This window comes from Eleutherodactylus coqui, chromosome 6 (assembly GCF_035609145.1).
Source record: "Eleutherodactylus coqui strain aEleCoq1 chromosome 6, aEleCoq1.hap1, whole genome shotgun sequence".
NCBI lineage: Eukaryota > Metazoa > Chordata > Amphibia > Anura > Eleutherodactylidae > Eleutherodactylus > Eleutherodactylus coqui.
The window spans coordinates 78,881,293-78,903,959 of NC_089842.1; the positions used below are offsets into that span (position 1 = coordinate 78,881,293).

The 22,667-nt window shown below is 45.3% G+C and overlaps 1 protein-coding gene across 3 annotated transcripts in view; it reads right to left on the minus strand.

Annotated features, from left to right (window-relative positions):
* Positions 1-22,667, minus strand: part of LOC136632266 (opioid-binding protein/cell adhesion molecule homolog) — a 348,157-nt gene that overhangs the window by 250,679 nt on the left and 74,811 nt on the right. Inside the window, exon 1 of one of the 3 annotated variants that reach the window (XM_066607032.1) lies at positions 103-118. The exons of the other annotated variants lie outside the window; for them this stretch is intronic. The gene's annotated coding sequence lies outside the window, so the exon portion shown is untranslated. Of the gene's footprint in view, positions 1-102; positions 119-22,667 lie in introns of those variants that run through there. 3 annotated transcript variants of the gene reach the window in all.

Consider the following 22,667-nt stretch of genomic DNA (forward strand, 5'->3'; position numbering starts at 1 on the left):
CTTTAATGGAATTTTAGAAACTTGATAAAATCTCCTTGTGGAGTAATATGCGCTTCCTATTCCAACACACACATACAACGTGCAACCTCAGATGCAATCAACCTCAAATGACGTCGACTCCATTCCAATCACATCCCTTCTCCTCGCACATACGGCTCGCCTCTGCAGCGTTCCCACGTTGTGCTGCTCTTCTATTCACTAGGCTTCCTGGAAATCTTGCATCCTTTCCGCGTGTTAACCTGATATTCAAAGGCTGAAGCTGTAAAGGAACATGATGTGTTTGGTTCATACAGCAGAACTGAAGTTGATGCAAACAACAGAAGAGCCTGGATAAGGAGGTTACGAGTTTCTGAATAAGAGTTCCTCACCTGCTGAGGAAAAGGTATGGAGAAAGACGAATTCTGAGGTTAAGAGCTGGAAGGCGACGTCTGCTCCTGCTCTGATAAAGACCACATCCATATTTGTTGCTGGAGATTTATTATTCCATTAGTCCTGTCCCTGACTGATGAGGATGATATTACTCATACACTTAACTAATACAAATGACGGGAGCCTATCTAGTCAGGCAGATAGTCTGGATTCTGTGCTCAGCCACTGCATGGCCTACTTAAGAACCAATTTCATTGTGTCCCGTGGCAGTATCAGACGGAGGAAACATCTGCCTCCGATGCTGCCTTCCTCGGGGAGATGACAGGGGACACGATTGGATGTTTGGGGACAGTTTCCTTCAGCAACTCATTACAGTTCATTGCCCGGAAAGGCCACTTTTGCTTGTTTTGCAATTTTTCATCCTGTCAACAGACAAACTGAAAATGTGTTACAAAGTCTCTGGCGCCCCCCTTAATCCAAGCTATGAGTGCAGAGGGCAAGCCCTGCAGACAGAAGCGCTATAGATACAAATGTCTGACCTTTTGGGAGATGACACGAGAAAAACCAATACACAACATGAAGGGCTAGAATTCTCATTTCTATTAAGTCTGGAAGAAATCAATTATTCGAAGAAATAACGGGGTCCTGACAAGTCCTCGCAGGAAATGCAATAAGCGTTAGCCAATAATTCAGTGTCACTGAACATCCAGTTACTGCAATGAGGGGAGGAGAAACCTTATACCTCAACACCTATTTATGGAACTCAGCTGCTATTCAAAGCTAAACTTCCACCTTGTACCTCTGCACCCAGATGTCCCTGCTCTTCTCTGTCAACAACTTTATCCATTTTACTATTAAAAGGGTTATTCCAAAATCTAAAATTATCCCCAATCCATAGGATAAGGGTGGACACCTACTAGCGGTTTTTTTTTCTTGCGGTGCGAGAGCGAGTGAAAACACTTGCCTCGCAGTGCAAAAAAAAGCTGCGATGTCGCAAATGCTTTCAATGGGGCCTGCAGCAGCAGCAGTGACAGCCCCATTGAAAGCATAGAGAGTATATTGCCAACTTCTACCACAGCATTCATTGATGAATTGTTAAGCGCTGCCTGTAATTGGCTAAGCGCTCAGCCAATCAGCACAGCCCTTTCAGGAGGCGGGGATTTTTAAATCCCCACCTGCTGAAAGTGCTGGACAGCAGTGCAGGGGAGCCAGCCGGAGGACGCGTCTGAGCGGCAAAGAGGTGAATAAAGAATTTTTTAGTTCTTTTCACCAGCTAGGGATGATTTTCAGGGAAGGGCTTATGTTTCAAGCCCTTCCCCGTAAATCATGCTGCGGGGGTTGCCTAAAAACCATCGCTTTCATTGGGGCCGGCAGCAGCATCGCTGACCCCATTGAAAGCAATGGGATAGCATCCTGGACTTCTGTCACAGCTGTGGCTGAGGATCCCTTCATCTCTGCGGTCCATGTGGGGATGAAGGAAACTCCTGCCACAGATGTCACAGCTGTGGCAGAAGTCTGCGATATACTCCCTATGTTTTCAATGGGGCTAGCGCTGCTGCCACTGGCCCCATTGAAATCACTGAGCGATATTGCAGATTTCTTCTCTGTGATGCGAAGCTCTGCTGAAACATCGCAAATGAGTAGGAAACCATTGAAAATCATTGGCTTCATAATTATTGCTGTCACATTGCAGGGAAAAAAGAAAAAAAAAATCGCAAGTGGGTGTCCATCCTAAGGGCTAACTTTATGACCGGTGGGGGACCCATGTCCTCCTTGGCCATCACTGCGCTGCCACTTCTCCCGCCCACAGTCTGTGTGAAAAAGCGTTTATGTAAATAGTCTAATTTGCTATAATGGATTAATGTGCTGTCCGTGAAATACATGGCCAGCACATGGATGGGAAATGCAGATGTCTGAATAAGGCCTTAGGAACATGCAATAAGACATTCATATTAGCAGGACTGAAAATACTGCAGTATTGCAGTATATTGTAGAAGCGATCAAACTATTACAAGTTGAACTTCTCTATGGGAACTAAAAAAAACAACTGAAAAGTTAAAAAAAATCTATAAAAAGTAAAAAAAAAACCTTTTACATTTTCTCATATAAATGAAATAAAACAAAACTGGTATGGCCATGTCCATAGAAGTCTTAAAGTTAAGTCTTTAGTTAAAATATATATTAACTCTACATGGTGAATGTCGTAAAAAAATGCCAGGATTTTTCTGGAGTATCCCATATTCTAAAAAGCAACTGAATAATAGGTAATCTAGAAGTCATATGTACCCCAAAATCATATCAATGAATAGTACAAGGCATCCCGCAAAAAACAAGCCGCTCAGAGCCTCATCCACAAAAATTGTAAAAGTTATGGGTCTCAATATATGGCAACAGGAGCAATTTTTTTAAAAAAGGTTTATTTTATTTTTTATTAATACTGTACATTAAAACTGTAGAAATTTGGCATCATCACATTTGTATTGGGCTGCAGAACAAAATTAACATATCCTTCTTACTGTGCCATGAACAATGTACAAACAAATGCCAAAAAACAATGGAGCAATTGTGAGCCTCATGTGGTGCAAAGTGTTAAGGCAGCAGAAATGCAGTCCTAAGCTCTCGCTCACGACCTGAAGGTTGCGAGTCAAATCCCTGCATGGTTCAAGTAGCCGCTCAAGGTCGACTTAGCCTTCCATCCTGCTGGGGGGTAATAAATAAATTATCTGAAAGTGCTGCGGAATAAGTTGGCGCTACACCAAGATTTTCTTTTTTTTTTATTTCGCCCCACTTACATTTTTTTTTTTACATTTTTCATTACATTATATAGTACATTAAATGGGGCCACTCTGGCAGAAACACATGTATTTTAACTCTGCAAGCCCCCTCCCCCGCTCCACACCTGATTGCCTATCACACTCTGGAGGTCTCTGTGTAGTACAGCAACTTCCATGCAGTGCAGTTCCCTGTTTGATGCTTGTCAGGCACCATCTTGATGGTGAGATTTTTTCACTTTCACTTTTAAAAACTTAATCCCATGATGCATCAGCACAGCATTAGCTAGAGGCTATATACTATTCCCCCCTGCTAGGAGGCAGTTTAATTATCATTAACTACTATAATCACCTACATTGGCTACAGACCATAAGTATACAGGCAGGGGGATGAGCTGTGATCTCCTCTATTATAACTATGTGACAGGAGCTGTGTGATCATCATCACTAACTGAAAGAAATGCCTTTTCCCCCCATTTATGGGCAGTTTCTGAAATAGAGCCCATGTAATAGCATCACAAAAATTTAAAAATGGACTAGTTTCAGACAGCATAACCCCAAGTAAATCTGAGCTGGTCAGAACTGAGATCACATGACCACCTAAGGAGAAAGAGGTCAGGAGTTTCAGATTGAAAGGAATACTAAGGAAATACTAGCTTACTCATATATACTGGGGGTGTGTAGCTACATAATGAATGAGAAAAAAATCACTAGAGTGGTCCTTTAAAAACACAGCTCATCTCCCAAAAAAACAAGCCCTCATAAGGTTGGAGAAATTGCTGGTCTCTTAAGGATTTATGTATGCGCAGGAGATAAGCTCTGATATACAAGCAGCAGATACACTGAGATAAAGTTATCAGGTAAGACTGTTTTCACATTACATTATGTGAATCCAATGCTGGTTCAGTCTTGGTTTCTGTCCTTCCTGCAAGGGAAAGGAAACTAGGACAGAACCAGCTGCGGATACACATAATGTAATGTGAAACCAGCCTTTGCTCTAACAGTATGCAGGCAGCAGATAAGCTGTGATGTACAGGCAATAGATCAACTTTGATATACAGATAGCCGATACTTTTTTATATACAGGCAGTAGAAACAGAGGTATGCAAAGAACTCATGGGGTTCCACAGCAAAACTCAAAATTGGGACCCCCCCCCACCACACCAAAAAATATTAGACACCTTATCTATAGTGTGGTTGACTAAGATATAGTACCACAGCTTTAGCATACCTCTAAATAATACAGTAAGGCCTCATGCACACGGGTGGATTTTTGCTGCAGTATCTGGAGCGGGCGCCCACCTGCGGGTTCTGCAGCAATAACCCTCCATAGCATGCTATGGAAAAATTATTCTTCATGCACACGGTTTCCGCTCGCGGATGAAAAATCGCAGCATGTTCCAGTTTCCTGTGGTTCCTGCACGGACGTATTCCATTGAAGTCAATGGAAGCCGTCCAACCTGCAGTGGATTGCGCGGAAAAAGCAGGAGTTTAAAAAAAAAAAAGCTGTAATGAGCATGTCCGACGGCAAGCCGTGCGGACCATCAGCAGTACAGAGAGGCTGGAAGAGAACAGGTCCCCGCAGATTTCGAAGAAGACGACAGGGTCGAAGGCCGCGGTAAGGGCCAGATTCTGTGCGGGATTCCGCAGCTGGAATCCAGAACTACCATGTACATGAGGCCAGAGGCGTAACTTGAAGCTTCTGGGCCCCATGGCAAAATCTGTAACAGAGCCCCCAACTATAATCCTTTATTCATAGTGCTAGGCTTGCTATATGGAGAGGAGAGGCCTTATGGGTCCCCTAAGGCCTCATGTCCACGGGGAAAATCAGATCCGCTGCAGATTCTACATGTAGAATCTGCAGCGGGTCCCTCCTGCCCCGCGGACATGAGCGCCGAAAATAAGAATTTAAAAGTATTTACCATCCGGCGCGGGCGGAGAAGATCAGCTGTTCCTCACGGCCGGATCTTCATTTTCGGCCGGCGGATGAATTCCTGACGCCGGCGGCACGTCGCCGGCACGTCGCCGACGTGCCGCGTGCATGCGCCGGGCACATCCGCCGAGCCGAAGCAAGGAAGATGCGGCCGTGAGGAACAGCTGACCTTCCCCGCCCGCGCCGGATGGTAAATACTTTAAATTCCTATTTTAGGTCTCCCGCGGATCCGGACGGCTTCCATAGGCTTCAATAGAAGCCCGCGGGAGCCGTCCCCGCGGGAGACCCGCACGAAAATGGAGCATGGTCCGGATTTTTCCATGCTCCATTTTTTTTAAAATCCCTTTTATTGACGATCTGCGGGTATTTATCTACCCGCGGGTGGTCAATGCATCCCTATGGGATGCGGATCCGCATGCGGGAGATCCGCTGCGGATCTTAAATCATATTTTGCCCGTGGACATGAGCCCTAAGGCTCCTGGGCCCAGGTGCAACCGCATCCCCTGCAGCCTCTATAGTTACTCCCATGCATGAGGCCTAACAGATAGTGATTACAGTGCAGTTACTTCCAGTGATCACTGGAGAGGTCTTCTCTTATTGGTGTTATCAGTTTTTGTTTTTCTTCTTTATCTGTGCCCACATTGCCATGAATACTTTGTTTAGCAACAACTCGTCTATACTCACTCTCCCCATCCTGCCACTACCCTTATTGCTTCTCTCAGTGCCTCTCATAGTACTAGTGCTCCCTCTATGGCCCTACAAAGTAACAGTGTTCTCTCTATGGCCCTACAAAATGATAATGCTCCCAAATGAGCCCACAAAGTGATAGTGCCCTCTCTGTGGCCCCTTGAAATAATAGTGCCTCCCATGTGACCCCTCACAGTAATAGTGTCCCTCTGTGGTCCTTTAAATTCATAGTGCCTCCTCTGCGGCCCTGAATTATCTGTGTCACCCCATTCCCCAAAAAGTCTGGCCAGCAGTACAAGTCTCTTTGTAACCCACTGTACTGCCAGTCCAGGTGCTGCTCTACTCAGTATAGTACTGCCGGAGAGAGGAGAAGTCCTCTGTACTGAGCACAGAAGCGTCTGGATCAGCAGTACTAGGAGTTTCAAAGAGACTTGTGCTGCTGACCGGACTTCTGTGGAGGGTCAGGCGAGTGGTATTAGTGTATCTTGACGCCACCGGAACTGGGGGGTGGAGACAAGATACACTCCAACAACCAACGCCCCCCCCCCCCCCACTGGATTGGCTGGGCAGACCAGCTTCGGCCAAATGCTACGCTGCTCCCAGTCAGTCCCACCGCCGCTCAGCAGCATTGAAATCAGGCTAATGAGAACCTGCAGTTGTTTGGGGGATCATGTGTGCGGTGCTGCGCGTGGCTAGTGCTCTGCTGCTAACACTAACCCCCACCGGCACACTGCATTGCGGTCCTCCGTCTCACAGTCCTATAGTGTGGTCCCCCGCTGTAACAATGGCCACTGGAGCTGCTGTCACGGACTCCTCTGCTGCATGCGCATCTTACAAGGGCTGCTCTCTGAAAGTCCTCCGCTGACACATGCGGTCAGGTGTCAGTGGGGCCGGTGCCACAGCTGTTCGTTCAGGCCTCCCAGCTCCGCAACACTCGCTCAGCCGCTGCGATTTCCTGGACGGCTGAAGGGAACAACGGCCACCAGTGTGGGGATTTACAGCATCCGGCTGGGAAACAGAGATCACCAGCAGCAGCAGGCCATTAAGGCCAACTGGCGGTGGGGAAATTCAGAGGAGCAGCCTGGGGAGATGGTGACAGCAGTGGGCTGGGGAGCGGCGGAGCCGACATTGCCAGCAACAGCACAGCATTAAGCCCGAGCGGCGGAGGGTACATTCACAGGAACAGCAGGCCATTAATCCCGAGCGCCGGAGGTCACCTTCACTGCAGCAGCCTGGGGAGATGAGGGCAACCAATTGCCCTGCCCAGCCAATCCAGCGGGGAGCGTTGGTTGTGGGAGTGTATCTTGTCGCCACTCCCTAGTTCCGGTGGCGTCAAAATACACTAATACCCAAACGAGTTAGTGGTGGGGCAGGAGATGGGGTCATTTGGCTTCGGACCCTTCTTCCACAGGCTTTGGAGCACTTGCATGGTCTGCCTATATTGTCGGCATACCGCTGAACATAAACTATATAAGCAACAGTAGCTCTGATATGCAAGCAGCAAATGTTCTGATATAGGCAGCAGATAAGCTCTGATATACAGGTAGTATACCAGCTCTGATATAAGTAGCAGATAAACTCGAATATAGAGACATCAGATACGTTCTAATATACAGGTAGCCGATAAACTCTGATATAGACAGCATATAAGCTCTAATATATAGGCAGCAGATAAATTCCGATATACACAGCAGATAAACTCTTGATATACAGGCAGCAGGTAAACTTGCAACAGGTCAGCAACAGATAAGAGCTGATATACAGGCAACAGATCGACTCTAATATACAAGCAGCCCATAAACTGATATACAAGCAGTAGAATCTCTCATACGGGCAGTGGATACAGTAAACTCTGGTATAAGCAGCAAATAACCGATACACACATAGCAGACCAGCTCTGATATGCATAGCAAATAAGCTTAAATATAAAGGCATCAGATAATCTCATATATTAGGGGCATCAAAGAAGCTCTGATATAGAAGCAACAGTTTCTATGGAGTTGTCCGGTTGTAAAATACTGATGGCTTATCAGCAGCATAGTCCATCGGCTGGGGTCTGTCACCTGAGATCCCCACCAATTAGCTGTTTTGCTGGGTCGGTGTGTTCATACAATGAGCTAATTCCTGCAGGAAGTAAACAGCTCTGTTCCCACTGCAAAGGCCAGGCTTGTTATTGCAGGCCAAGATCCTACTCACTTCAATGCGAGCTGGGCCTGCAAAGCCAAGTCTGGCAGCTGCAGTGGGAATGGAGCTATTTGCTTCCTGCAGAAATCAGCTCAGTGCACAAGAAAATAAGCCCAGTGAACACCTGATTAGTGGGGGTCCCTGGCAACAGACCCCTGTCAATCTACTATTGATGACCTATCTTGCTGATAGGCCATCAATAGTTTACTACTGGACAACCCCTTTAAGCTCTAATATAGACAGCATATAAGCTTTTATATCCAGGCAGTAAAGCTTGTTTTACACCAACATGTTCTCCAATTATTTCATATCTGTATCTCTTGGAGTCTATTTTTGAGAATTGGGTCAGGAGGGGTGTCTTGTCTCCTTAAGGAGAGCACCATAAAAAGTGTGTGGACTCACCTAGAAGGTGAGTGGGTAGGGATATGGCATAGTGTCTTCCCAAGGAGAGCACCGAACAGAGGTGTGGGGACACCTAAAAGGTTAGCGAGGAGACTTATAAGGCGATACATGCTCCTCTGGGTAATTTATGCAAATAAGGAAGATGGAATTACTACCTCTGCAGCACCACCTATTGGATGGCAGCATTCCTTCATATCAATATCTGACCCTTTATACAGGTCTTTATAACAATGATTGGGAATAGGAAACCAAGCTTGAAAACCATACACAGACAGCTGTTTCTGGGTGTTTGCCTCTCATCAGTGTACAGTAGGTTTTTGGCTTAGCTGGTGAGAGGCCTGGGATGTGGGACAGGAGGGGTGTCTTGAGAATTTTCACATGTTGGGTGAAATACGCAGTTGTGTCGATGGACAGTTTTCAGAAAAGTTTCACATTGTGTGTCATGTACTGTATATTATGGACATATTATGTGACCAGAGAAGAAACTCACTAGGAATCATAAGAATGTGACCTTAGAAGATTTTAGCTCCTGCAACAGAAGCTGGGAATAAAACGGATAGGTCCACAGGAATGGAAACAGTGATGTGGTCATTCCTATACTAGAAATTGAGAAGATGGGTGTATAATGTTGAAAATGGAGGATCCTTTCTATGTAACGCACTACACACAGCAGCACATGTATGGCCTACACATGGCCACCTACCCATCCAGGCAGCAGGGCCCAGGGTGTGGTTTGTAGTTTTGGTGTTGAACTTCCAGTGCCCGAATTGTACAGAGACACACACTTACTGAAAGCCTCTGAATCCGGAGCTTCTTGAAAGAAGAAAATGAGAAGACAAACAGTAACAATTCTGGGAAGCTGAATGTGCCACCTCTCAATAAGTTTGGCACATTTTTGACCTGTCAAAATATCACAAAGTGAGCATGCATAGAATTTGCTCCAGAAATGTGTGCCTTTTTATTTCTATTCGCTTCCTAAATCTGGTGTAAACTACATCTCTTTGGAAACAACACATTTTCTTTTCATATTTGACAAGAAAACTCACAAACTTTCCTATAACTGGCATAGACTGCTTAGTGAGTGTGGCCCAATATATCCGTTATTATCTGTATTCTAAGTTTTGCCGGTTACATCATTAGTACATTCTAATATGTTGTTTGCAAAAGAGTCCACTAGAAAGTAAAGGGGGTTGTCTTCTGCTGGACCCCTAGATCATAACCTAGGCCCGACGATGTATCCTGTGATACTATCGCGGGCCAGTCCCTTCCTGCCATGGTCACCCTTACTGAGCATCTGAACTGCCAGGAGGAGACTTCTATGAATATGGCCACAGTGACAACGTAGCGTGTGAAGATGCAGGAAGAGCTAGTAATATATTAACAGCCAAATTACGGGTCGTCTGAAACAAACTATTTCTGACAAGGGCTTTCTGTCTTGTGGCCTCTTCTGGTGACCTGATATGACCTGAGTCTTCAACCAGACCCCTTGAAGAATACAGCTCTCCTTATCATTAACAGGAGGCACCATATTTCCTACATCTACTCAGGAAGAGCTCCAGATTTTCAGTGGGTGATGGATAAACATACTGTGGATCTATCACCCCCGCACAGAGTGACAATGTAAAATAAGATATCAGAATGTATCCAAATGGCTGCAACCTTGCTAATGAGCTGTACGGACTTCTCCTCGGGGCGCAGCACCGGACTCTCCATCTCCTTTCTTTGCTACACAGGAATACTGAAAGTCTTTGCCCCGGGCTACACAGTCTGTACCAATAGCTGAGGACATGTGACCCTGTATGAAAGATATGCAGGGTCCGGGCGATTCATAATGTGACACATCTGATGCATAGTATGTATATCGGCTGTGATGGCACCGAGCCTAACATTCTCCAAGAATATGTGGGCGACACCAAGAGGGCTGCATTTTCTCGAACCGATGTGCTTGAGCTGCTTAATGTAGCAAAGAAATAGTCTGAATTCAAACAGCTGAAAGCCAGATAGGCAGCAAAATGCAGGGCAACAATGGGATAAGGAAAGGACTACAGGCAATAGTTTAGAAGTAGCTGCTCATCCATTCACACCGTCACGTCTGCTACATCATCCGCCAGGAGTTGTGGGGCTCTAACCGATACATCTGCATTCTGAGGAGGGAACACAAGTATCATCGTCCCTTGTCTGCTTGGTACAAACATCATGACCTCAATAAGGGCCCTTGTAGATGAGCCGATTTATCGTTTGAACGAGCAAGTGATGTCATCGTTAAATCGTCCGCTCTCGTGCAATCTGATTAGACAGGCAGATACATTGTTGGTACAGAAATCTAACATTTGTGCGCCCATTCAGATGGCATGGGCCTGGCGCGTGTATCCCGAGGCTGCCATGCCATTGCCCTTCCCTCCCCCTCACCGGCTCACCTCCTCTCTCCTCCTCTCTCCTCCCCTCCGGCTGTTTGAAACAGGAGGGGGTGGGATGGGGGCAGAGCTACCTCCCCTTGTCCGCAGCCAGCAATGGGAAGAGGCTGGATGGGGCTGCACTTAACACCGCCCCCAACCATTGCAAACAGCCTGAGGAGAGGAGAGAGGAGGAGAGAAGAGGGAGGGAGTTTAGCAGTCACGCTGCTAAACTCCCTCCCACCTCCCTTCTCTGGCCACTGTCATTGGCTCCCATAGTAGCCCATGCAGTGGCCGAAGTATTCCGTCTGGAAAGATAGTTCCAGGACTATCTATTCGGCCCAACGTAAAAATGCTCAGTGCTATATTGGCCCGGCCGGGCGCTTTTACGCTGCGGGAATATGGTCATGTGATCTGATGCATTGGGATCCAATGCATCAGATGGTAGCGTATATCGGCCGGCCGTGAAAACGGAGGCCGATATACACTTATGTGAAAGAGCCCAATAGCTGAGTGCTAAAGGCACAGAGGATCCAGGTTATTAGAAACCTGGCACCTCCTCCCTTTCCTCATGTGAGAACCATGTTTTGTTATTGTTCATTATTTCCTTCATCTTCATGTTATTTTTATCCTCCCCTTCATCCAACTCCTCCAATCCTCCTCCTCCTATCATTATCCTTCTCATGATCTTCCTCTTCTTCATCATTATCCTACTTATCACCTTCCAGATCAACAATTCCTTACAGCTTAGACCTTGTTCAGATCTCCCGACACCTGAACCTTCCCAGTCCTGGTGTTAAGCCTTGATGTAGAGGCCACTAAATGCTGTTCTTGGCAGGTTGGCCACATTTCTCGAGATCGGTTTCCTTTCTGCAGTCTCTGGGAGTGAAGCCAGACATATTCACTGACATTACGCCAACCATAAAAAGGCTTCAAGAGAAGAGCTGCATTCTCTATGGATGAGAATTCTGTGCACTTTGTGAGGCAGGAACCGAAATATGAGCCATGCAAAAACAGGTATGGCTGGGTTAGCAGATTGATTTACCCCTGACAATTTACTCATACAACTTATTTCTGAACCGTGTACATCAATGGGGCTGATTTACTATTGAAAATGCTCCAGTTTTTGGATGAAAATTGCACCAGAAAGCTGTTTTACGTGCTCCGTATCATATTTATGTTGCGTTTTAGACACTTTGTCCCCAAGTCCAAAAAAGGGTGTGTGTCTTCAAGGGATTGGGTATGGCTATGTGAGGAAAGGGGCGAGTCCTAAATGTGGCACTGTGCGCCATGAATTGCACTAAAATTGGCATAAACTAAGCCAACTAATAGGTGGTGTAAAGGTAGACAGGATTATCTAAAGACGTGCCAGATTTATCATCCTGCATGAGCCACTGTGATAAACCCGCCATACTTTAAGACTGTCTACTCTAAGGGTGTTTCACAGCTGTCAAATTTGCGGCCTGATGTAACGAGTGCCAATTGACAAGTATGTGACTCGGAACTCATTTAATTTTCTTTTACATGGGCAGAGAATTGACTTACGGGGACAAAAAGATCCTAATTACAGGGAGATGTACAGCTGATCACCAAGCATTTTAACGCTTGCTGAAAATTCCGAAGCAGTCAAAAAAATAATTACCTTTTTTACTTTTCCATTGATGGAGCTATGTGTAGGCTTGCTTTTTGCGAGGTGCCCTGTAATTATTTTGTTGGTACCATTATGGGTTGATAACTTTTTATTCAAATTTTTGGAGAGGTAGGGTAACAAAAAAACTGCAATTCTGGTATTACAGGTATTTTTTTTACAGCATTCATCATATGGGATAAGATATGCAATATTTTACTAGATCAGACTTTTATGGATATGGCAATACCAATTATGCTTTTATATGGGTTTGATTTTTTTTTTATATGAAAAATGGAAAAAGTTTTCTTTTAAACATTTAATAATTACACTTTACTAAACTCGTTTTTACTTTTTTCTTTTAGGCCCCATAGTGACCTTGAACTGGAAAACTTCTGATCACTTGTACAATACACTGTAGTACTTATTGCAATAACCTCTGAGCCAATGTTTTTGACTAGAGTAAACAATAACGCCTTCCTAGTACGACTCTAAGCCCCATAACTGGACTCCTCTGCTCTCCAGTATAAATTATACTCAGAGTAGGACAGAAGAATCAGGTTATGCTGCGTATAGAGCCGCGCTGTCCGGCTCTAGTGTGTGAGGAAGGAAGATTTGAACTAAGTTAAGTTACTGAAAAAGCCAAAAATACCTGAAGGTCTGCTCCTCCACACATTATTGTCTGGCTGACTACATATCCTCAGGGCTTAAGGCCATTGCGCCTGCCCTACGGCGATTGTGCCGGTGGCGATTGTGCCTGCCTTATGGCGATCGTGCCTATGGCGACCGTGTCTGCTTTGCAGACCTTCAGGTATTTTTGGCTTTTTCAGTGAATGTGTTTGTTTTTTTCTTTTTCCTCACCTCTGTGATTTTATGTAATTTATCGTGAGTTAGCGTAGGTACTGACGGAAGCGGTGTGACCTCGACGCGGTCCGTCAGCCTATGCGTTTTGGCCAAAATGCAGTACTAACACCCGCATTTTATCAGTATGCATTAGTACTTTTGTATGTAGTTTGCTAGTTGGTGGGGGAGCCCAAGATGTCAGCCAGTGTGGCCCACCTTAGAGATACAGGGCAACCCGCTGTCATATCAGCCAGGGTTGATATCCTGTATGGTGGGTCACCACCTATCAATGGCTGACATCTTTGGTATCGTTCACATGTGCAGGCTTTTAGTATATGCAGTCACTCCTCCCCATTCTGGGCTGGGTTGAGTGGGTGACTGCATATTAGCTTGCCAGGAACAAGTTGCTCCTCCACACATTATTGTCTGGCTGACTACATATCCTCAGGGCTTAAGGCCATTGCGCCTGCCCTACGGCGATTGTGCCGGTGGCGATTGTGCCTGCCTTATGGCGATCGTGCCTATGGCGACCGTGTCTGCTTTGCAGACCTTCAGGTATTTTTGGCTTTTTCAGTGAATGTGAAGAAGTTAAGTTACTGGGACCACACAGAGTGGCCATTATTGAGTGAGGGCACTATAAGTGGAGCCACAGATGGAGCACTGTTAGTAAGTGGGATTTAGAATTCCCTAAATTCTCTATTTATGAAGGAAGATATAGTCATGTTTCCTAGCATCCATAGTGAGTTTAACACCACATATGTCTATATATTGTTAATTGGAATTACTGCAAATTGTTTTGCCCTTAGTGGCTAAAAATACTCCTCGAAAATGCTGGGAGGAGGTTTCCACTCTTCTGGAGAAAACCGTATGTAACACAGACTCGGATATTGATAAACTCAGAAACATGGGTAGGAAGATATGTCTGGACCAGGATATGAGTCTGTAGAAAGATCCATAACAGAAAAAGTGATGATGTGGCTGCGGGGACATCTGCGTGATTAAAGTGGGTACAGACCTTCATCACAAAAACAGATAGAAGGGCCCCCCGTTCCCAACTCCTTCACCTCGCAAGAGATTTACCTACTAATCAAATGCATCATTAAAAAGTCCAGCCGTTAGCACACTTAATGATGCCATTTACAGCTAATTAGGATAGACTGCCTTTGTAGTTTTCTATTGCATCAAGGGGACCATTGCCTGTAAGAACACAAAAGCGGATAATAAAAGCTTCCTAACCTCCATGTGACAGGGTCTCTCTAACAACGCACCGGAGTGCTCGCCTGCTTTGCCCTTGGTTACAACAAGGAGAAAGAAGAAATTTTCCGAGTGTTACTGTGTTTTCATCTAATTAACGTGAGGTCATGACAGATGACTACCAGGAGAAAAAAAAATGATATTGTAAGAGAGAACAAGATGGCCGCCATCATCACCACAACAACTTGGTGCGTCAACCATCACCAGGACGGCGAGGGGTGCAGCCATCACCAGGACTACATGGGATATCAGTTTTTAATCAGGATTTTTCCATGAGGATCCGTTTTTGCCCATCATATGCTGCATCCGGCACTTCAGTTATTTTCCTGGTATGGCTCCCATAAGACCATATTTCAATTGCGGAATCCATAATCGTCACCTTCGTTTGACGATACGTAGTAATCCGTGCCTATTGAAAAGATAGGACTTTTGAATATCTGCTCAGATAAGCGATTTCCGCAAGTGGATTTAAAATCGCAGCATGTTCTATTTTTGTGCGGAATCCGTGCAGATGGCATCCATTGAAGCCAATGGAAGCCGCCCAACCTGCAGCCCATCCGCAATTGACATTGTGATAGGCTGCAGGTACCAGCGTCATCGCCTAGCGACGGCGCAGGGCAAAGAAATATTTAAAATATACAACCCCTTTAAGGAATTGGTGTATAAACGTCAAAGTTATATGGTTCCATTAACCCCCGATGCAGTTGTCTGAACCTCCTTACATTCCGCCCCCTTCCTGTGACACACAGCTTTCTACTCTGCTCTGCACGGACAACATCGGAAACAGTGCAGTATACAAGCATAGTACTGATTGGGTGAGGCTCAGCCAATCAGCTCATCAGTTCACAGCACACAGTTCAGCTTATCCAGTGTCCTTCCCAGGATTGCATATGCTGTGAAGACAAGGAGGAGGGTAAGTATATGGGTCACTGTGGGGGTCACTCGGCTGGTATAGGGGGCACTAATACTATGGGGGTCACTATTATTGCAGGGGATACTGCGGGGTGTCACCATTATTGCTGGGGCTTCTGTTGGGTCACTATTATTTCTGGGGATACTGTCAGGGTCACTATTATTGCTGGCGCTGGTATAGGGGAGCACTAATACTACTAGGGCCACTGTGGGGGGGTCACTATTATTTGCTGGGGCTGGTATAGAGGATACTATAACTACTGAGGCCACTCTGCATGTGACAGCATACCTCAAGGTGACTTAGGGTATGTTTACACATGGCAGAAATGCTGCGGAATGTCCAAAGCGTAAATCAAAATCAGCTGCAGATACACAGCAGCATTCCTCTCACCTCCCCCGAGAGCTTCTTGTTGTCAGTGCTCCCCAGTTTCCGGTTCCCGGTGGCCTGGTCAGGTGCGATGCCGCTAGTCAGGTGATGCTGCTACAGGCCGCTGGGAACCCGAAGCTGGGGAGCGCTAACAGTGGGAAGCATACGGAAGAGGTGAGGGGGAGCGCCGCACAGTATGAAATCATCTACGGTTATGCGGCTGATGGCGGAGGTAAAATCATACGTTGTGATAAGCCCTGCCCCTACCACATGCCTTTGTCCCGCTTTGACCCTGGGAAAATCTAGTCACCTTACCTTATATATAGTGGCCCAGACATGGCTACTCAATGCACCCTTAGTACCTGTTCCCTTGCTATGTGCCACTCTTCTTCACCCGAACATGGAAACTACATGTGAGCAGCCACACATAGATATTTCTGCATCCAGATGATTGGGGCCTCACAGAATGGCATTGCAGGCCACCTGTGGCCCCTATGTTGTGCACCCCTGGCCAAGTTCATTGGGGAGGGGCTAAAATCGATTTCCCTAACCACTAGTAATGAAGTTATGTTTCCCCTACTTCATGCCAATAAACTTTTAGTAGGTTACAAACTTGCGTATATTCATTGCATATGGCACGAAACTGAATGGGAGGAGACACAAATTAGATATTAGAAAGAACTTTCTGACAGTGATGGTGATCCATGAGTGGAACAGGTTACCACAGAAGGTGGTAAGTTCTCCTTAAATAGAAGTGTTCAAACAAATGCTGGACAGACCCAGTAGAGGCCAAGCCAGGTAAGTATACGAAGCATACCCTTGGACACACCCTTGGACACCTAGAAGCACCATAACTTAGTTTATAGGATAACTTGTAGGATGTAACAGTTTCCCATTAAAAGGAAAACTAACTTTTCTGCCCGTAGCAGAGCTTTTATTTCTCAAGAGAAGAATAAGATTTGAAAGCCGTGCTGTGATCAGTTACTATGGGCCACGAAGACAGAAGCCTAGATCTGCAGAGGAGCTGTAGACACAAACAAGCAGGATTTTTAAATCCCAAATTTTTTTTAGATGCGTTGAGACAAAAAAAAAAGTCCGTCTCCTAGTATCAGAATCAGGGTGAGATGTAGGAGCAACCAGTCAGATTGTTTTACTAAAGGCACCAAGTCCTGACTCCTGGACCATCCAATGGTCACACACACACCCCTCCCCAGAAAATCTCAGCAAATACCGAGCCGCCATTGCCTGTACTGCACATATCTGCTCGGCGGAAGCCCCTGGGATCTGATAATTATAGGAATTATTTCTGTTAAGTTGTCAAAACCCGACTGTCAAAACAAGTCACATTTCTTTGTGCGTCTTGTGAAGAGCAGCAAAAGTAAAATGTCATCTCTAAATCTTTATACCCTCCCCCCGCAGTGCTCCAGGCAGCCCCGTGATTCCATGTGTCCTCAGACGTCTGATGAAGGCGCAGCTACAGCTTAGCACGAATCACCAAGAAACAGCCAGAATGCTGCACACAATCAATCATCGCCATAGACAAGTACACACAATACATTCTCAGGCACAACTTGTATCGCACAGCACACGGATACTCCGTCCGTGCGCTATACGATGCGCGGAAGGCCATACATCTGCATGCTCTATTCTCGCGTGTGACTCGCATGAAAATAGAACATGCTGTGATTTTTACATGCTGCGGGGGTAAAAAAAAAAAAATCACCCCTGTAAATACACCCATTATAAAATAATGGGTTGTATTTTTGTGAATCTCACAACACAAAACTCGCACGATTTTTTTCACCCATTTGAATGCACTCTTACATTTAGAACCATCATACAGAAAACAACAATCACATACCTTCCAGGTGTCCATCACGTTCATCAGCATCAGTATGAGAAGCAAGAAGACAGAATCTCTGCTGCTTATACTGGTTAACAACTGCCTCATCAGAAGGACAACTCCAGTACAACCAATACTAGCAGGTGCCTGAGCAATTAGTCTTCTAGCGTGTAAAGCTGTTATAGTATACTGTCTGCAATCGTGCTTTTGATCAGTACTATTCTATTCAGCTTTCCCAACATCTCCTCTCCTGACCTCGGCTTCTTTATTGATCATAGAATCAATGAATGGTAAAGTTGACAGGGACCTCCAGGGTCATCGGGTCCAACCCCCTGCTCAATCCAGGATTCACTAAATCATCTCAGACATATGTCTGTGCAGACTCTGTTTGAACACTTTCATTGAAGGAGAACTCACCACCTCCCGTGGTAACCTGTTCCACTCATTGATCACCCTCACTGTCTAATATCTAATTTGTCTCTCTTCCCTTTCAGTTTCATCCCATTGCTTCTAGTCTTTCCTTGTGCAAAGGAGAATAGGGCTGATCCCTCTGCACTGTGACAGCCCTTCAGATATTTGTAGACTGCTATTAAGTCTCCTCTCAGACTTCTTTTTTGTAAGCTAAGCATTTGCAGATCCTTTAACCGAGCTGATTTGCAGACTGCTCACCATCCTGGTAACCCTTCTCTGAACTTGTTTCATTTATGTCAGTGTCTTTTTTAAATTGGGTGCCCAGAATTGGACACAGTATTCCAGATGAGGTTTGACAGGTTTACTCTGTCTGCTGCCCGCCCGGACTCATCGCAACAACCGTATTCCATCTATCCTGACCTATGCTCTGTTCCACGAACATGTCCCTATCTACAGCCTCCTGTATCACATTATAGTAAATCTGACCAAGTTGCATTAGCTGCCTCTTAACCAAGACTATTTCTGGATAACACTCTAGGGTCCCTTACAGCGTAGACCAGATCCCAATTGGTAGGTTTAATGGGTGAAAATGAGGAACCCCAGATGCAGCCCAAGTCAAATTGTTTTTGAGGCATAGTGGTCATAGTGGTATTGAGGCATGTTGTCGACACTGGGGAAGCTGAACCAAATGGAAAACCATGGAGCGAGCTTCAGCAGCAATCTCTGGAGGAGACGTGCCTCTGGTTCAAAGGCCTGAGCAGTATTATTAGACACTTCACCTTCTAAGAGCTGGCAAATTTGTTGCTTCCACAATGACTGCAGGTAGCATTTCGTATAGTGGTGGTGATTATTGCTATATTTCTACAGTACATGCATAGTAGGGTCCTGGGGCTGTTACAACACAAAGACAATGAACCTTCCAATCAGCAGGGAAATATTTTCTGGTGCATTTTAAAAGTGTGATCTCCTGCAATGAATGACTTCCTACGCTGATTTATAGCTGGAGGTGTAGGGAAGCTACGAATATTGATTGTCACTTCACCAAAGTATTCAATGAAGAGAGTAATTTACCTGCTGAAGAGACAGTGAGCACGAAACTGCCAACAGATATTACAGATATTGCAGTCTACAAGTGAAAAAAAAGCTAGCTCGCTAGATATAGATATGAGCTGGATGGATAGATAGATATGAGATAGACAGATAGACAGATAGATAGATAGATAGATAGATAGATAGGGCTGATCTGTACATTGCAGCCCGCTGAGAAGGATATTGTGCGAAATGTCGCATCACCACGAATAAGATGCAGAGATTCCCATCCTTGTGCGACACCCAGAGACTCCAGACCACATCTTGGAAAAATATATATACGTCAACATAGCTCAAAACGCATGTAAAATCATGAGAGGAAACGTCGGCATCATATTTTCGTGGTGGGTCATCTGAGAGATAGGCTGACCGCGGAGAATTGCGGCAATTCACAGCATGCTGTGATTTGCCGGCCGTGAGCGGAGAATCGCTATGATTCTCCACTCATGGACAGGGGGAAGCGCTTTCCATAGCAACGCTATGTAAAGCGTGCACTGTGTTCCCTGGATTATCGCCGTGGGGAACGCAATACAAAAATGCCCGTGGACAGGCAGCCTAAGCCAGAACCCCACGGGGGCTGGAAGGAACTAAATGGGAGTTACCCCACTGAAAGTTTAAATATCACACACGGACGTGTGCTCAGGGTCAGCCCCTTAGAAGTCACTTACGTGAGGACTGCCCAATTTCTGGGGTGAGATTCAACACCAAAGAATGGTAACACTGATTATCTTGTAACATCATTATTGTATTTTTCTTTAAATAAGCACTGATCTTTTTTTCTAGATTAAACTTTAAATTAATTAGAGAACCTCGTCCGTGTTAACACAAAACCATATTCTCCAAAGATTGTATTAATAATTCATAAATCGGGTACAATGCCCCAGAACATTGGTGGTGGCAGCGTTTTTGTATGCATATTGTATAGTTCTGGAGTGTGTTAGAACAGATCAGGTGGATGATTTAAACTTTTGCTTAACATACGTGCAGGAGCCTGGGAAAGCTGGGTGCAAATCAACTTGTATTCTAACGACTTCAAGCTAACAATACTGCAGACTGATTGAGGACTAAGGCGGGATAGATAGGTATTGTTTCTTCTGCTCTCTCCTCCTGTCCATTACAGGACAAGTTGGTTTGAAGTGCAGGGCCAGGCGGATTGCTGTAGAGTTGTGGGAGAAGGTGACGGTGGCATGTCTGGGTGACGGCAGAGTCCCAGAAATTTGGGTACCAGTCACTCCCCAATGTAAGCCTTCCCCTCGCCTTGCTATGTTACAATGCTAACCGTGTGACTAGGAGGCCTTGGAGGATGAGGCCCATTTCCTGTTGCAATCCTCCAAATACTCAAGAGCCAGGGACACTCACTTCAGGAGACTCTTTGATCTCTTCTGGACTTCAGCTCCACAGAGGATGAAGATAAATGAATGCCACCAGGGCCAGACTGGGACTGAAATTCACCCCCATGCATTTAAAAGCATGCAAGCCCATGTGTGCCATCGCTGTGCCATAAACATATAACAGTTTGCTTTAACGTCTTCCCCATCAGTGCCATAAGCGTACTTCATGGGACAGGACAGGGTTCAAGGTATGCTAAGAGTTGTAATTTTTGAATATATAAGTGGGCAACCCTCTTAATTATCTCGAGAACTGTAAAACAGTATACTGCTGGTTGTTAACCCCTTAAGGACAAGGCCTATTTTGCTCTAAGGATGCAACAATTTTGGGGGGATTTTTTCATCCCCACTTTTCAAAAGCCATTACTTTCATTTTTCTGTCGACATGGCCATGTAAGGGCTTATTTTTTTTGCAGATTACATCGTGGGAGGCCAAAGACATCACAGAGGAAGCACGCTCCCTCTGTGAACCTTATACATTCTACGATCTACATAGATCACAGCATGTAGGGGGTTAACAGCGGGGATCGCTGTTCTCCTCTATCCCCGCTGTTACAGCAAGAGGGCGGCTATCAGTAACAGCTGGCTCCTGCTGCGGGATGGCACGGGCAATGCTTCTGAGCCCACGCCATCCACAGCACGCAAGTTTAAGTACCATCTACAGTTTCATTAAGTACCCCGCAGCTAGGACATAAACCTTCATCTTGTAGTGTTAAGGAGTTAAAGGGGTATTGCCACCTTAGATATAAATGCTTGATGATTAGTGCAGGCCTCACTTTTAGAAACCTCTCCTTCTCCGTGCACTTATATGGAAAAGAGGTTACGCTTGTGTGGGGCCACATCTCCAATGGAGTAGATGGAGACTGCGGTGGCCAGGAATTAGTTGGCATTTATGGCATATACTGTGAATGGAAGTGCTCCTATACCCTGTGAGGAAAACTAGAACTTTCACAGTCCTGAAAGTTTACAGCTCTCAAGCCATGCTGAAAGTTATGGTTTCCCAAGGAGCGTGTAACAGTATTCTTTGCAACTGTACTTAATTTACCTAGTTCTGTGCGGTGGAGCTGGAGAGGGCACTCTTATTATATCAGCAGTTTGCTGCCAAACTGGCTTATTTCTCAGCTCTGTGAGCCATATGGCGACTCTGGCTGCCACACAAGTTAGCTTGACAAAAGATGGCAGTGAAAAGCCCTGAGACATCACAAAGTAACGGAAGTCAATGTGGTCACATTGTCACTTACAAGTTGCTGCGATCTCAAACCCGACAACTGAAGAAATCTAAACTCGCTGGATATCTTGCGATCTGGGTCCTATTTACAGCTCCTGCTGCCCTGGGCACTAAGCCTGAATACCCCCTTATTAAAGGCTGGGACTCGATAACACCACCACACCGTGATAGATAACACTGCCATATTCAGATTAAATAATACAACCATTCTGAGTCCGGATGACATCACTATACGGTGACTGAATTATGTAGCACTGCTTGTTCTGTTAAAAAAAATGGAAACATAGCGGAAACTTTTTTGTTTATTTTTAAACCCGTTGAAATCAATCGACAAAAAAACATAAATTTTTATTTCTGATTTTCTGCTCAATAAAAGAAATAGAGTGATGGAAAGCCCTAACGTTAATGTGAACAGAGCCCAGCATTGGTCCCTATGTGCCACTGACCACTTCTGCTGCCTAAGGCGAAGAAAAAAAGGAACAAAAATAGCTAAATTACTGACAACAAAGATAAAAAATATATATATACAAACGCAGGCTTACTGGAGGCCTCCTGTGCAATTTTCTTTACCTCCTGCCAGCTCCTTCCTGATGACTTTGTATACAAAGAAGTAAGGTTGCAGGGGGTCGCTCTACTCCTAGAACAATACCTGAGGAGCGCTCGGTACCCTATATTCTAGCTTTGCAGTGTGGCACAACATCTGGGGCACAGACTTTGGCGTTATGGTGCTGCCTGTTTTAGTTGTTTCCTGATATTTCAAAAAACGAAAAAAATCTGCAGCGAATGTCCTGAAATAGTTGTAAAAAATTCACGGGTACATGGTGATGCCATGTGACCACTGAGAGCCATTACAGCACATCTTCGCTGGCAGCAAAGGCCAACAGCTGTCCACCAGAGGGATAATGAAGTAGTAAGTGGTGTTTTTTTAATTTTTTTTTTTTTAAAGGTTAGGAGGACGCTTTCTGT